The sequence below is a fragment of the Canis lupus genome, chromosome 5, assembly GCF_048164855.1.
Source record: "Canis lupus baileyi chromosome 5, mCanLup2.hap1, whole genome shotgun sequence".
NCBI classification, from domain to species: domain Eukaryota; kingdom Metazoa; phylum Chordata; class Mammalia; order Carnivora; family Canidae; genus Canis; species Canis lupus.
The window spans coordinates 36,713,985-36,726,997 of NC_132842.1; the positions used below are offsets into that span (position 1 = coordinate 36,713,985).

Here is a 13,013-nt window from a genome sequence, read left to right on the forward strand (position 1 = left end):
AGGCAGAGGGAGAGGCAGGCTCCATGCAAGGAGCCCGATGTGGGACTCAATACCAGGGCTCCAGGATCACGCCCTGGGCCGAAGGCAGGCGCTAAACCACTGAGCCACCCAGGGATCCCAGGACATATCATATTCTTATTATCTACTTACTTGTTAATGGATCTTTGAGCTGTTTCTCGGTTTTGGCCTCTGTGAATAAGATTTCTGTGTACAGTTGTATGCAAATCCTTCTTTGAATATATGTTATTTCACTTTCACTTCTCTACTACCTTTGAGTACACTGATTGGGTTCTGTAGTGGTTTTATGTTTTAAGAAACTGACAGACTGTTTCTCAAAATATTGGCATCATTGGGGCACCTGGGTGGCTCAGTCGGTTGGGCGTCTGCCTTCGGCTCAGGTCATGATCCCAGGGTATTGGAATGGAGCCCTGTGTCAGGCTCCCTGGTCAGCAGGGAATCTGCTTCTCCCTCTGCCCCTCCCCTCCACTTGTGCTTGCTCTCTCTCAAATAAATAAATAAATAAAATCTTTAAAAAACAAACAAGGTATTTGCACCATTTTACACGTTCACTAGCAATGTGTAGGAGTTTCAGTTGTTCTATATCCTCACAAACATTTGCTATTGTCAGTCTTTAATATTATCCATTTTAATGGGTGTGAGTCATTACCTCATTGTGGTTTTGATTTGCATTTCCCTGATGACTTATGTTGAGTGTTGTTGTTGTTTTTTTAATGTGCTTCTATTTGTATGTCATTTATGGAGTATGTTCAAATTGTTTGCTCTTTTTAATTGGTTTGCATGTCTTGTTATCATTATGTTGTAAAAATCTATGTACAAGTCCTATATCAGATATATTTATAGCAGATCTTTTCTTCTGTGGCTTGCCCATTCATTTTTTTTTTTTTGAATAGTGTCCATTTAAGACCAAAGTTTTAAATTTCAATAAGGGTAAATAATTTTTTGTTTTATTATTATGTCTTCTGTGTTCTATTTAAGAAACTTTTACTTACCCCAGGTTCAGGGGTTTCTCTCATGTTTTCTTCTGGAAGTTGTGAACATGATTCCATGGGTTTTTTTTTTTTTACTGTGTTATGAATAAAGGTAAGAATTTTTTAGACAAATCAAAAGTAAATGAATTGGCTTGTTTACCATTGATTGAGAGTATAAATTGGCTCAAAAATTTAGGGAAGCATTTTGTCCTATCTAGCTAAAAATTAAATGTGCATACTTTTAACACCTCTCAGGATAAACACAGAGGCGTATACTTGTACAAACTTTCAGAAATGCACCTAAATATTAAATCATGGAGTAAAAATAACTTACAAAATATCCATACATGGTTGGATCCAGTCTTAGCTGTTACTAGGAATGAACAGAATTATAGGCACTGACATGGAAGGGTGTCCATCATATATGTTAAATAAAAATGAAACAGCAAAATTCCATGATAGTGTATAGAGTAATATGGTTACATTTCAGCAAAATATATATCTACATATTTATATATGTATAAATAAAAGTCTGGAGGGACATACAATTATCTATCAGAGGCATAGTCTATAGGAGAATAGAATTTGAAAGGACTTTGACTTTTTTGTTTTTTACAATTCTGGATGAAATGAATTTTGTACAAGGATGCATTATTGAACCAGAATTAAATAAACAGAAGACTAATAAAAACTAAAAATAAATCACATAGGAAGTATAACCAAAGTTTATGCCTTTTAAAAACCTAAAATATATGTATATATTGTATTCACTTATTCAGAAAGCACATATGTATATAATAGAGGCTCTTTTTTATGGCAGTATGGTCGGTCCCCAGATGTTTTTTCCTTTATTAGTTGCTTCTAAGAATATCCAGAACAGCAAGTACACTTTGCTTTGGGTAGATCTTCTGTGCAATTTTGTATTTCAGGAAGGGACCTAAATATAAGAAATAAGGAGTATTGTTATAACACAATGGAAGCTTAAGGCCATTTGGGTAGCAACTATTAAAAGGTAAAGGATACCTTTGCCACTTTACCCAGTGTCCACATTCATTTAGAAAACATTTATTAATTTGTAATTTTAAATTCTTCAGCTCAGACCCTTCTGCTGAGTTCCAAACTCTCATATCTGATTGCCTAACTCTGCTTGGCTTTCTCACAGGCAGTTCACACGTGCCTAAAATTGATTTCCAAACCATCTCCTCCTATAGTCTTTTTAGAATCTGGTTCCATTATCCACCCAGTTCTTCACCCCGGAAGCTGGGGAGTCATTCCTGACAGCTTCTCTCCAAAGAGTAGCTTGTCGTTGCTCTTTAATGAATCAGTCCTTTAAATTCCACTGCTGAAACTTATTTTACTGGTATCCATCTTCAACCAGTAGCCATTACTTTCATCCACATCCCCATTTTACCTCCCCTGGATGGATGCAATAGCCTTGTAACTGATTTTCCCGCATCCTTACCCCCTATATCTGTTCTCCTTAGATCATTCTCCATGTAGCAATTATGGTAGTATTTTTAAATATATACAGTGGATCATCTCATGAACCTTTCAAAACCTACCATGACTTAGTACTTTGGAATAAATGGAATAAAATCCAAACTCTTTATGGTAATGTGCAAGACTGTAAGATCCCACCCCTGGTTGTTTCCCATCCATCTTATGCCACTTTCCCATTGCTTCCTATGCTTTAGCCACACTGTCTTTCTAATCCTTAGGCATGCCCTGATTTTTTCTACTTTAGTACCTTCATATCTGCTGTTACCCCAGCAGGGAATGCTCTCCCCACTAGTCTTTGCATAGATGGCCTCTTGCCATCCTTCAGGTCATGATTTTTAAATATCACCTCTTCAGAAAGGCCTTTGCTGATATCCATATCTAAGTATATTCCTTTGAGTGTCCTTTATTATAACTTCCTGATTGTTTCTTTCATGACATTTTCACTTTTTTTTTTTTTTATGATAGTCACAGAGAGAGAGAGAGGCAGAGACACAGGCAGAGGGAGAAGCAGGCTCCATGCACCAGGAGCCTGATGTGGGATTCGATCCCGGGTCTCCAGGATCGCGCCCTGGGCCAAAGGCAGGCGCCAAACCGCTGCGCCACCCAGGGATCCCTTTCACTTTTAACCTACTTATTTTTTCACCAGTTTATCATCCAGCTCCTTTATTGGACTACTCCATGATCAATACCGTGTCTATTTCTTTTGCTATGGCTCCTCCAGTAGCCAGAAGAATGTCTGACACATAATAATCATTCAATATTTGTCACATGAGTGAGTAAACTCTGTCCCTTAAACATGTTGAACAGGGGAGATATGTACACACCTAACCCTAATTTAATATATAAATTAAAACTATATATGAGAGGTGCCAGGAAAGTGCTACTGAGGTTAAGTATTTAGTTCAGTCCTTGCCACAAAGTTAATGTTCAGTAAATGTTGAATGAATGAGAAGTTCCTGGCATCTAAACGTGGACATGTTTTCGTGTGTGTGTGTGTGTGTGTGCGTGTGTGTCTGAACAAGTATTTAATGTCATATATTCCAAACATCAGGAGAATAAACTATTGTTTAGAATGATTTTTATTCTATGTAAGAAAATCAAGAATATTACCTATGTGTGCTTACAGAATAAAAGTATTCCAATTCTACTTTAATAATTCATTCCAGTTCATTAACAGATCAGATATCAAGCAAGCTCTTTTTAAAAAAGTAAGCTCTACCCTCAACATGGAGCTCAAACTCACAACCACAAGATCAAGAGTTGTGTGCTCAACAGATTAGAGAATCCAGAAGTGGACCCTGAACTTTATGGTCGACTAATATTCGATAAAGGAGGAAAGACTATCCACTGCAAGAAAGACAGTCTCTTCAATAAATGGTGCTGGGAAAATTGGACATCCACATGCAGAAGAATGAAACTAGAGCACTCTCTTACACCATACACAAAGATAAACTCAAAATGGATGAAAGATCTAAATGTGAGACAAGATTCCATCAAAATCCTAGAGGAGTACACAGGCAACACCCTTTTTGAACTCGGCCACAGTAACTTCTTGCAAGATACATCCACGAAGGCAAAAGAAACAAAAGCAAAAATGAACTATTGGGACTTCATCAAGATAAGAAGCTTTTGCACAGCAAAGGATACAGTCAACAAAACTAAAAGACAATCTACAGAATGGGAGAAGATATTTGCAAATGACGTATCAGATAAAGGGCTACTTTCCAAGATCCATAAAGAACTTATTAAACTCAACACCAAAGAAACAAACAATCCAATCATGAAATGGGCAAAAGACATAAAGAGAAATCTCACAGAGGAAGACATAGACATGGCCAACAAGCACATGAGAAAATGCTCTGCATCACTTGCCATCAGGGAAATACAAATCAAAACCACAATGAGATACCACCTCACACCAGTGAGAATGGGGAAAATTAACAAGGCAGGAAACCACAAATGTTGGAGAGGATGTGGAGAAAAGGGAACCCTCTTACACTGTTGGTGGGAATGTGAACTGGTGCAGCCACTCTGGAAAACTGTATGGAGGTTCCTCAAAGAGTTAAAAATAGACCTGCCCTACGACTCTTTTGAGACCATTAATTCAGAGATGCTGTATAAAAAGAACCAGTACTAGATTTTCTTTTACTCTACTTAATTCTGTCGGTTAGATAGAGTACGCTTTTTTTTGCTTGTAATATTAAAAAAGAGAATGCAGAAGATTGGATTTTCCAATTTTTTTTTTTTACTCATCCCTCCCTTCTCCTCAGGTTATTTGGTTAATTTTATGAGACTTCTATCCCTATGCTGGCCCCTTCTTTTTTCTGGCTAATAATCAATAATATAATAATTATATACTGAAAAATTTACATGCTATATCTCAATAAACGCTTATAGTAAATGCTAGGTGTTTCTTATTATACTAAGCTAAGTTTTAGGGAAATTAAACAACTTTTCCTAGGACAAATAATTATTAAACAGTAGAACTAGATCTTGAATCATAGAATCTGGTTTTATTTTAAGCAGAAGTACTAGAAGAGTGCCCTACCTAAGGTGCATGATCTCAGCATACAATGTGATTAAAAACCTTGAAGGAGCTGGGGGTATATAATTGCTAGTGGAATTTAATTCCAGATCTTACTACCTAAAAGATGCTTTGTAAAAAATTTCTGAGGTTACCACAGAATTGAAGACTCTGTATGTCTTTCCTAAATAACTTTAATAAGTTTTTTAAAAGAGATTTTATTCATTTATCTGAGAGAAAGAGACAGAAACAGAGATAGCAAGAGAGAGCACGAGCGGGGAGGAGAGGAGGAGACAGAGAAGCAGGCTCCCTAGCTAGCAGGAGCCTGATGTGGGTCTCCACGTGGGATTTAATCCCAGGTCTCTGGGATCATGACCTGAGCCAAAGTCAGACACTTAAACGACTGAGCCACCCAGGCTCCCCAAAAGGAGCTTTGATGAAGAAAGTTTATTAGATAAACTTAATTATCTCATTGAAATGCCTTAGAGGATCTTTTAATATTCATAGAAAACACACTGCAGCTTAATTTAGCTAATTTAGAGGATTTCTATTTTACCCATTTTATAATGTATTATGTACAGTACTGCTGAAGGAATTAAGTGACAAAATCTATCTCAAGGAATACATGAGTGGGATTTATATCAGAAAAGTCCAAATCATTTGTAAAACCGCATTTGTAAATTTAGGCAGAATATTGTAGGTAGAGGGACATATGAGTGGCTCTTTTTAAAAAAAAGAATATTTTAGGTAGGAAAATGATACTCAAGAAGAAGTTGGGGTATGAAATACAAATTTATTTTATATTACTTGGTATCCCTGGGTGGCACAGTGATATAGCGCCTGCCTTTGGCCCAGGGCGTGATCCTGGGGACCCGGATCGAGTCCCACGTCGGGCTCCCGGTGCATGGAGCCTGCTTCTCCCTCTGCCTGTGTCTCTGCCTCTCTCTCTCTCTGTGTGACTATCATAAATTTTTTTTAAAAATTATTTTATATTACAAGTTTATCAAGTCCAGGTCTTAAAAAATTTTCAGAAGACTCAATAGGAGTCTCTAAAGGGAAAAAAACATTTGTAGTTATGGAAACAACTGAATAGGATCCCATATGAAATAATTGGAAATTAATAGCTCTTGAGACCAAATAATATAATTCTTAATCAGGAATACATGAATAGTGGTCAGATGTTATAGCAGAATGTCAAGAACCAGAGGCATGAAAAAAAGCTTCCTGGTAAGACGCCTGGGTTGCTCAGCAGTTGCATGTCTGTCTGTCTGCCTTCGGCCCAGGGTGTGATCCTGAGATCCGGGGTTGAGTCCAGCATCGGGCTCCTTGCGGGGAGCTTGCTTGTCCCTCTGCCTGTGTCTCTGAGTCTCTCTGTATCTCTCATGAATAAATAAATACAATCTTTAGGGATCCCTGGGTGGCGCAGCAGTTTAGCGCCTGCCTTTGGCCCAGGGCGCAATCCTGGAGACCCGGGATCGAATCCCACATCGGGCTCCCGGTGCATGGAGCCTGCTTCTCCCTCTGCCTGTGTCTCTGCCTCTCTCTCTCTCTCTCTCTCTCTGTGACTATCATTTAAAAAAATAAAAAAATAAATAAATAAATAAATAAAAAAATAAAAAATAAAAAAAGTTTCCTGGAGATTCTGATCCAGTATCTTCATCAATACTACCCTCACTGTGCTCTTGTGAAGATTTAATGAGGTGATATGTATAGAAATAATAACTGTTAAAAAAAAAAATAACTGTTAACTGCTTAGGCATCAGAATGAAAGAGGGACCCAAAAAGCCAACAGTTACTTCATAATCTGAATAAATGAACAGATACTTTTAATAAATATCTGAGAGGTATAATTTAGTTTGTTTTCTTCCAAGCAGCAAGCAAATTATGGCCTTCATTTAAACTGAACTCAGGGGGGATCCCTGGGTGGCTCAGCGGTTTGGAGCCTGCCTTTGGCCCAGGGCGCGATCGAGTCCCACGTCGGGCTCCCGGCATGGAGCCTGCTTCTCCCTCCTCCTGTGTCTCTGCCTCTCTCTCTCTCTCTGTGTCTATCATAAATAAAAATAAATAAATACGTCTTTAAAAAAATAAATAAACTGAACTCAGGTCATATCTTGGAAAACAGTTTATTTTTTTTATTTATTTTTTATTTTTCAAAGATTTTATTTATTCATGAGAGAGAGAGAGAGAGAGAGAGAGAGAGAGATCGGGTGCCCGATCAATACAGTGTAAGAAATTAAACTTAAGAGTAAAAAAATGGAGGGCAGCCCCGGTGGCGCAGCGGTTTGGCGCCACCTGCAGCCTGGGGTGCGATCCTGGAGACCCGGGATCCAGTCCCACATCGGGCTCTCTGCATGGAGTCTGCTTCTCCCTCTGTCTGTGGAAAAACAGTTTAAATTCAAGGAACCTCAACAATATGTACTTTTTTTTTTTTTTGAGAAAGAAAAAAAGTATCTAAATCAATGAATGCTTTGGCTAAAACCCACTTGGGAACAAAGATGTTCTTTAGTGCCAGTTTCCCATCTTATTTTGTTCTATGGCTAAAATCCCAAGAATTATAAGGAGAAACAGGGCCAGACAAGGTTTTCTATTAAAATAAGAGGCTGGGCAGCCTGGGTGGCTCAGCGGTTTAGCGTCGCCTTCAGCCCAGGGTGTGATCCTGGAGACCTGGGATCAAGTCCCACGTCCGGCTCCCTGCTTCTCCCTCGCCTGTGTGTCTCTGCCTCTCTCTCTCTCTGTTTTTCATGAATAAATAAATAAATAATCTTTTAAAAAAAGAAACAGTCTGTCTTTAAAAAAATAAATAAATAAAATAAGAGGCCCCAAATGATGAATGGCAACTTGGAACAAGTTTTAGTGGCACTTCTAGAAGCCAGAAATTAGCTGAAATACAAACTTAGGAATTTTTGGCATGTATTGAATCTCAATAAAATACTGGTACTAATTTTAGTGAATTAGAAACATGGCTAACCTAGGCAGTTGTTCTCATTCCAGACAGCTCAACTTGTTGCTGGATTGGCCTGGACACTTGAGGCTTCCTTATCTTGAGTCATTGATAAAATATTGAATGGGAGTAAGACCAGTAGTGGATTGCTGTATTCACCCACTTAGACTTAACCTTCTGAAGCATTCCAGTAATAAACACTCTTTGGCAGTGTTAAACAGTTATGAAATCACCTAATTATACCATTTTGCAGCCTTTCTTTCTTCATGTTCCCTGCAAGGTTAATTAAATTGGGAGATTTTGTTTAACTGTCTCCATGAACTTCAGATAGATTTGTCTGAAGTATTTCCCTTAACAAAGATTATAGCAACTGAAAATCTAAAATGCTAATGTGAAATATTTTTTAAGTCTATGTAGTTGGTTTATGTTACAGTTTTGTTAAGCCAAAGTAGTCTGTAGCATGAATGCCTTCATTTCTAAGTGCTCATAAATAATTGCTTTATTAATATTAGAGTTTTGAAAGAATTTATATCAAATCTAATGACAGTGTTTTTAAAAATAGGAAATTTGATTCTCTGGTCACATCTGTAAGTTCTTCCATTACCCTGGAAGACCATTTCTCTTGTTAAAGACATTTGACTTACTTCTGGCACTGATCTTAAGGTTCAAGTTTGCTTAAACATTTCCTTCAATGAAAAATAAAGAATTTGGGTGACATACTTTTTAAATGTGTTTCAATCTTTAACATTCTATGATTTTTGTTAGGCTATCGGAGAGCCTAAGACGGAGAACACTGATAGAGAAGCAGAGCCACAAGATAATTGAACAGTTTGACTTTATCTGTTAATATTACTCTATGTGCCCCAATCCTTCGACCTATTCTCCCCTTTTATTGTTATTCCTCCAAAGGTAGTTTGAGTCCCTTGTTTATTCTAAGCAATTTTTAGATGCCTCGGTCAAGAATCAGCAATTCTTTAGTTTCTCAGAACTAAAAATGTAGAAATCTCTCCCTGAATGCTAGTGCCTTTTGAAGGAAGGGGAATGTGAAAAAAATTTAGCTGTCATGTTATATGGAGAATCTTTTTGTCTCTCCATCCACTGGATGCTATACTTATAGAGAATTCTGTAACCATATAGGAAAATATTTTACTTCCAGAGATGCCTAAAGATCAGAAATCCTATTCCTTTATAATAAAGTGAAAATGTTTAACAACTTTGGGCTGTGCTAAATAAACATTGGGATATTCATTGTCTCTGTTTTTGAATTATATATCATGTGCTTAGTTTGTGAAGCAACATAAATATACATCTTACAAATGAAAATTAGATCCTTCCTGATTTGGCAGATATTATCATGGTCAGCCCAAAGCCTGATCAAACTAATGGACTATGTCCCCTTGCCCTATGGCCAGAAGACTCCAGATGGTTTGGTTCTGATCATTTCAAAGTAAAATTATTTGTAATGATGCAATAATAAAGGAATTTTATGTGAATTAGCAGAGTTCACTGAGTGCCAGTATTTTTCTTATAGGTTTAATTTGGTTGTGTTGTGATTGCTTTTGCTCTTGTGACCAGTGACCTCATGATAGATGCATTTCACAAATATGATTAAGGGATACAATTGAGGAATACTATTTGAAAATTATTGTCTACCATAAGGATAGACAAGACCATCCTCACCGTGGCACAAAACCTTGTCTTTTGTGGCAATTCTCTTAACCTGTCACTTTTCTTGTTAGTTCTAAGCAGCAAATACTTGTACTTTGTATTTTATAATCACAATATAAAGTGATAGAAAGATAGATCACATAATACTTTTGGACAGAGCCTCTTTTAGAGTCCAGAAACTTTATTAGTGGGATTAAGTTCTTCAGGGGTACACACAAATATGAAATACAAAGTATTTCAAATTTTAAAGGAAAAAATGTTTGGTAAAGTCATTTCAGACTCTTGAGACCTCTCTCCATTAGACAGGATCTGTGCATATACAACAAAGGGGGCAAGCCTGAATTGTAGCAGCTCTTCTTGAATTTGCTAAAAAGGATCTGAATAAAATGACACAAACGTCATTTATTGAGCATTTATAAGGTTTTCCACACTCTGAAGAATACACAGAAATATAAGACATGGCTTCTACTTACAGGCTGCTTATAATTCAGATAAAGAAATAATTATTAAAGCACTTGGATGAATTAAAGAATGACACATGTTAGTATTCAGAAATATGTGGTGAAAGAGGAAGAAAAGGCATTATTATTAGAATAGACAATGTTTCTTGGATTAGATGAATTTTAAGATGGATTTTGAAATGTACATAAGACTTGGGAGAGAAAAGAAGAAGCTATTTCTATTTGAGAGGATTGCACAAGTTGTAAATTTAGTTCTGTTCAAAAAACATTAATTAAGTGCCAAGCACTGTACTATGTGCTGGAGATTACAGCATGTTTGAGAACTCTTCTGTACTCTGTTGCTAAAGTATTTTCATGTGTCCTAAAAAGGTGAATCTCTGGGGATGCCCGGGTGGCTCAGTGGGTTAAGCATCTGACTTTGGCTTAGGTCATGATCTGAGAGTCCTGGGATCCAAACTCTCAAGCCCTACATTGGGCTCTGTGCTCAGGGGAAAGTCTGCTTGTCCCTCTCCCTCTGCCCCCCATCCCCACTTGTGTGCTCGCTCTCTCAAATTAATAAATGAAAACTTTAAAAAAGGTGAATCTCTTGTGAGAAAGCAAATTCCTTGAAGGAATTCTCATGACAGAAGTCCCTTTTCCTTAGTGATCTAGAAAAGGACTGGTTTTTGTTTTCAAGGTATAGGATAGGCTCTAGAAGTAATTGGAAGAGCTTAACTTTGGTACACACCAGCTTCCTATCATCACTGACTTCCTCCATGCTACCTAGAGACCTAAGGTATTATCTGATAATAAATTGTTGGATTTTAGTAATGATAATAGTTATACTTGGCAGTCACTATGCAAATAGCTTTAAATACATCATCTCATGTAATCATAACTACCCAGTGGGTTTTACTTAATACTTACTGTCTGTCTTCCCCCATTAAAATGATTAAACTGAAGCTTAGATTCCAGTGCATGTCAAGGCTACACAGTCTGGCAAGTGTATGACTGACTCTAAAGTCTGTGCTTCTAAACACTGTGTTCTGCTTTTATTTTTTTTTAATTTATGATAGTCACATACACACACACACACACACAGAGGCAGAGACATAGGCAGAGGGAGAAGCAGGCTCCATGCACCGGAAGCCCGACGTGGAATTCGATTCTGGGTCTCCAGGATCATGCCCTGGGCCAAAGGCAGGCGCCAAACCGCTGCGCCACCCAGGGATCCCTGTGTTCTGCTTTTAAATAGGGGTTCTTGATGGTTCCAGGAAGGGAGTACCTAACAGGGGAAGCAGTGGTCAAAGAATTAATATTCATATTGTAGACAGGATACCTGCCAGCAGTCTATGCAATTTCATTCCACCAACTGGGAAGGTTGGCAAGAGGGTAAGTACAACAGTGTGAGGAACAAAATCATTGTAGTGCCAAAAATAGTACAATCTCTCTAGTACTATGGTTTTGAAAAGATGGCTGACTTGTGTTGGCTTTCTGTTTGCCTTCTCAGTCACCGAGGGAGTAAATACTACTTGAAGCTTATGATCCTGACACATCAAAATGGACAACCTGGCAGGTGTCCTTGCTGAAAGATGACAAAATTACTAAAAGACAAGCCTTGTTTTTTCTCAAGAGATGTGACACTTGGGGGCTTCCATTAAAAACTTCACCAAGCCTTTGTCACCTTAATCTCTTCCTTAAGTGCCTGTGATCTTTTCAGGGGCACAGATCCATGCATGGTCAGTACCCAGTGGCCAGCTTTCTGAGCTGTGGGCAGAGGTGGCAGTGATGGTCAGGGCCTGGGAGGACATGAGAGAAGAAAAGTTCACCTTCCTGACAACTTATAACTTGATTCCACTTATAAGCCATTTATTTTCAGAAATAAGTAATGGGTGAAGACACAGGCCAGGCCTACAATTCATGCACTTGAGAGTTTAAGGCTTTCTGAGATCAAATCACCATAGCAAACCGAGACAGTTATTGTAGGGACGTTCGGAGAGGAAGCAGACAGAGAAGGAGAAGCCAGAGACCTAAGAAAGGAGACAGGAATAGAAGGTGATGGAAATTGCTTCCCACTCTGCACCCTTGAGGAAACAAAGAGGACAAATAAGAAGCAGCAGTGATAGGAGGAATCTGGGGGCGTCTCTGGAATAAAATTGGCTGGTTTGTGGAGAGTTGTCAGCAAGTACACTCAGTGGCTGGAAGGAAGGGATGTGCTAGTTCAGGCCTTTGAAATCTGGGTATCAGGATCATTGCCTTGGCCCTCCTCACCTATCCCCTCAAGGAGGGAAGAATGCCATATGTCAGCTCTCATCTGGCTTTACTCCAGCCCATAGCTAGAAAATGGCCCACAGAGGAAGATCTAGGAGTGAGAGGAGGCTGGGCAATAAGAAAGGGAAAGGACTTTTTGGCCAGTGCTTTCTGCACGTTGGGCAATGGATTGTAAATTCCTGTGGAAGAGATGAGGCCTGGGAAGAGTGGATGTCTGGAACAGAGAAGCAGAGGCAGTGACACAGCACAGAGACACTTCCTCTGATCCTTTTGCCTTCATGTTCACTATAGAGAAAATTGGTTGTCTTTTTGTTGTCTCTGTAGCACAAAGTTGAGTCTTAGGAGAAAGGAGGGCCAGAGGTGTAAAGGAACCTCATTTATGGTAGGTGAGCTGCAGCCATTGAAACTGCTGCCTGCTGTAAAGGTAAATCCCAGTCTCCCACATTGCATTTTGCTTCATAGCAGATTTTTCACTGCAAAGTATTAATGGAGTCCAAATTCCAGCCAGGCTTGGGAGATCAAGAGTAACCCTCTTGATGAAGTGGTTTTGCAGGCTCTTGAAGACATTGTCATTTGTTAAAGAAAAAAAAAGTAAAAATCAGTCTTGAAAGAACAAAGAAAATGTCTTAGATGATAAATTTAAAAGATTTGGAGTAAAAGAAGGAAAAGCTTGAGGGAAG

At 38.4% G+C, this 13,013-nt stretch overlaps 1 protein-coding gene across 12 annotated transcripts in view; it reads left to right on the forward strand.

The window, feature by feature from the left end:
- Positions 1 to 13,013, forward strand: part of LOC140633522 (protocadherin alpha-C2) — a 187,882-nt gene that overhangs the window by 124,069 nt on the left and 50,800 nt on the right. The gene's annotated exons all lie outside the window — the stretch shown is intronic.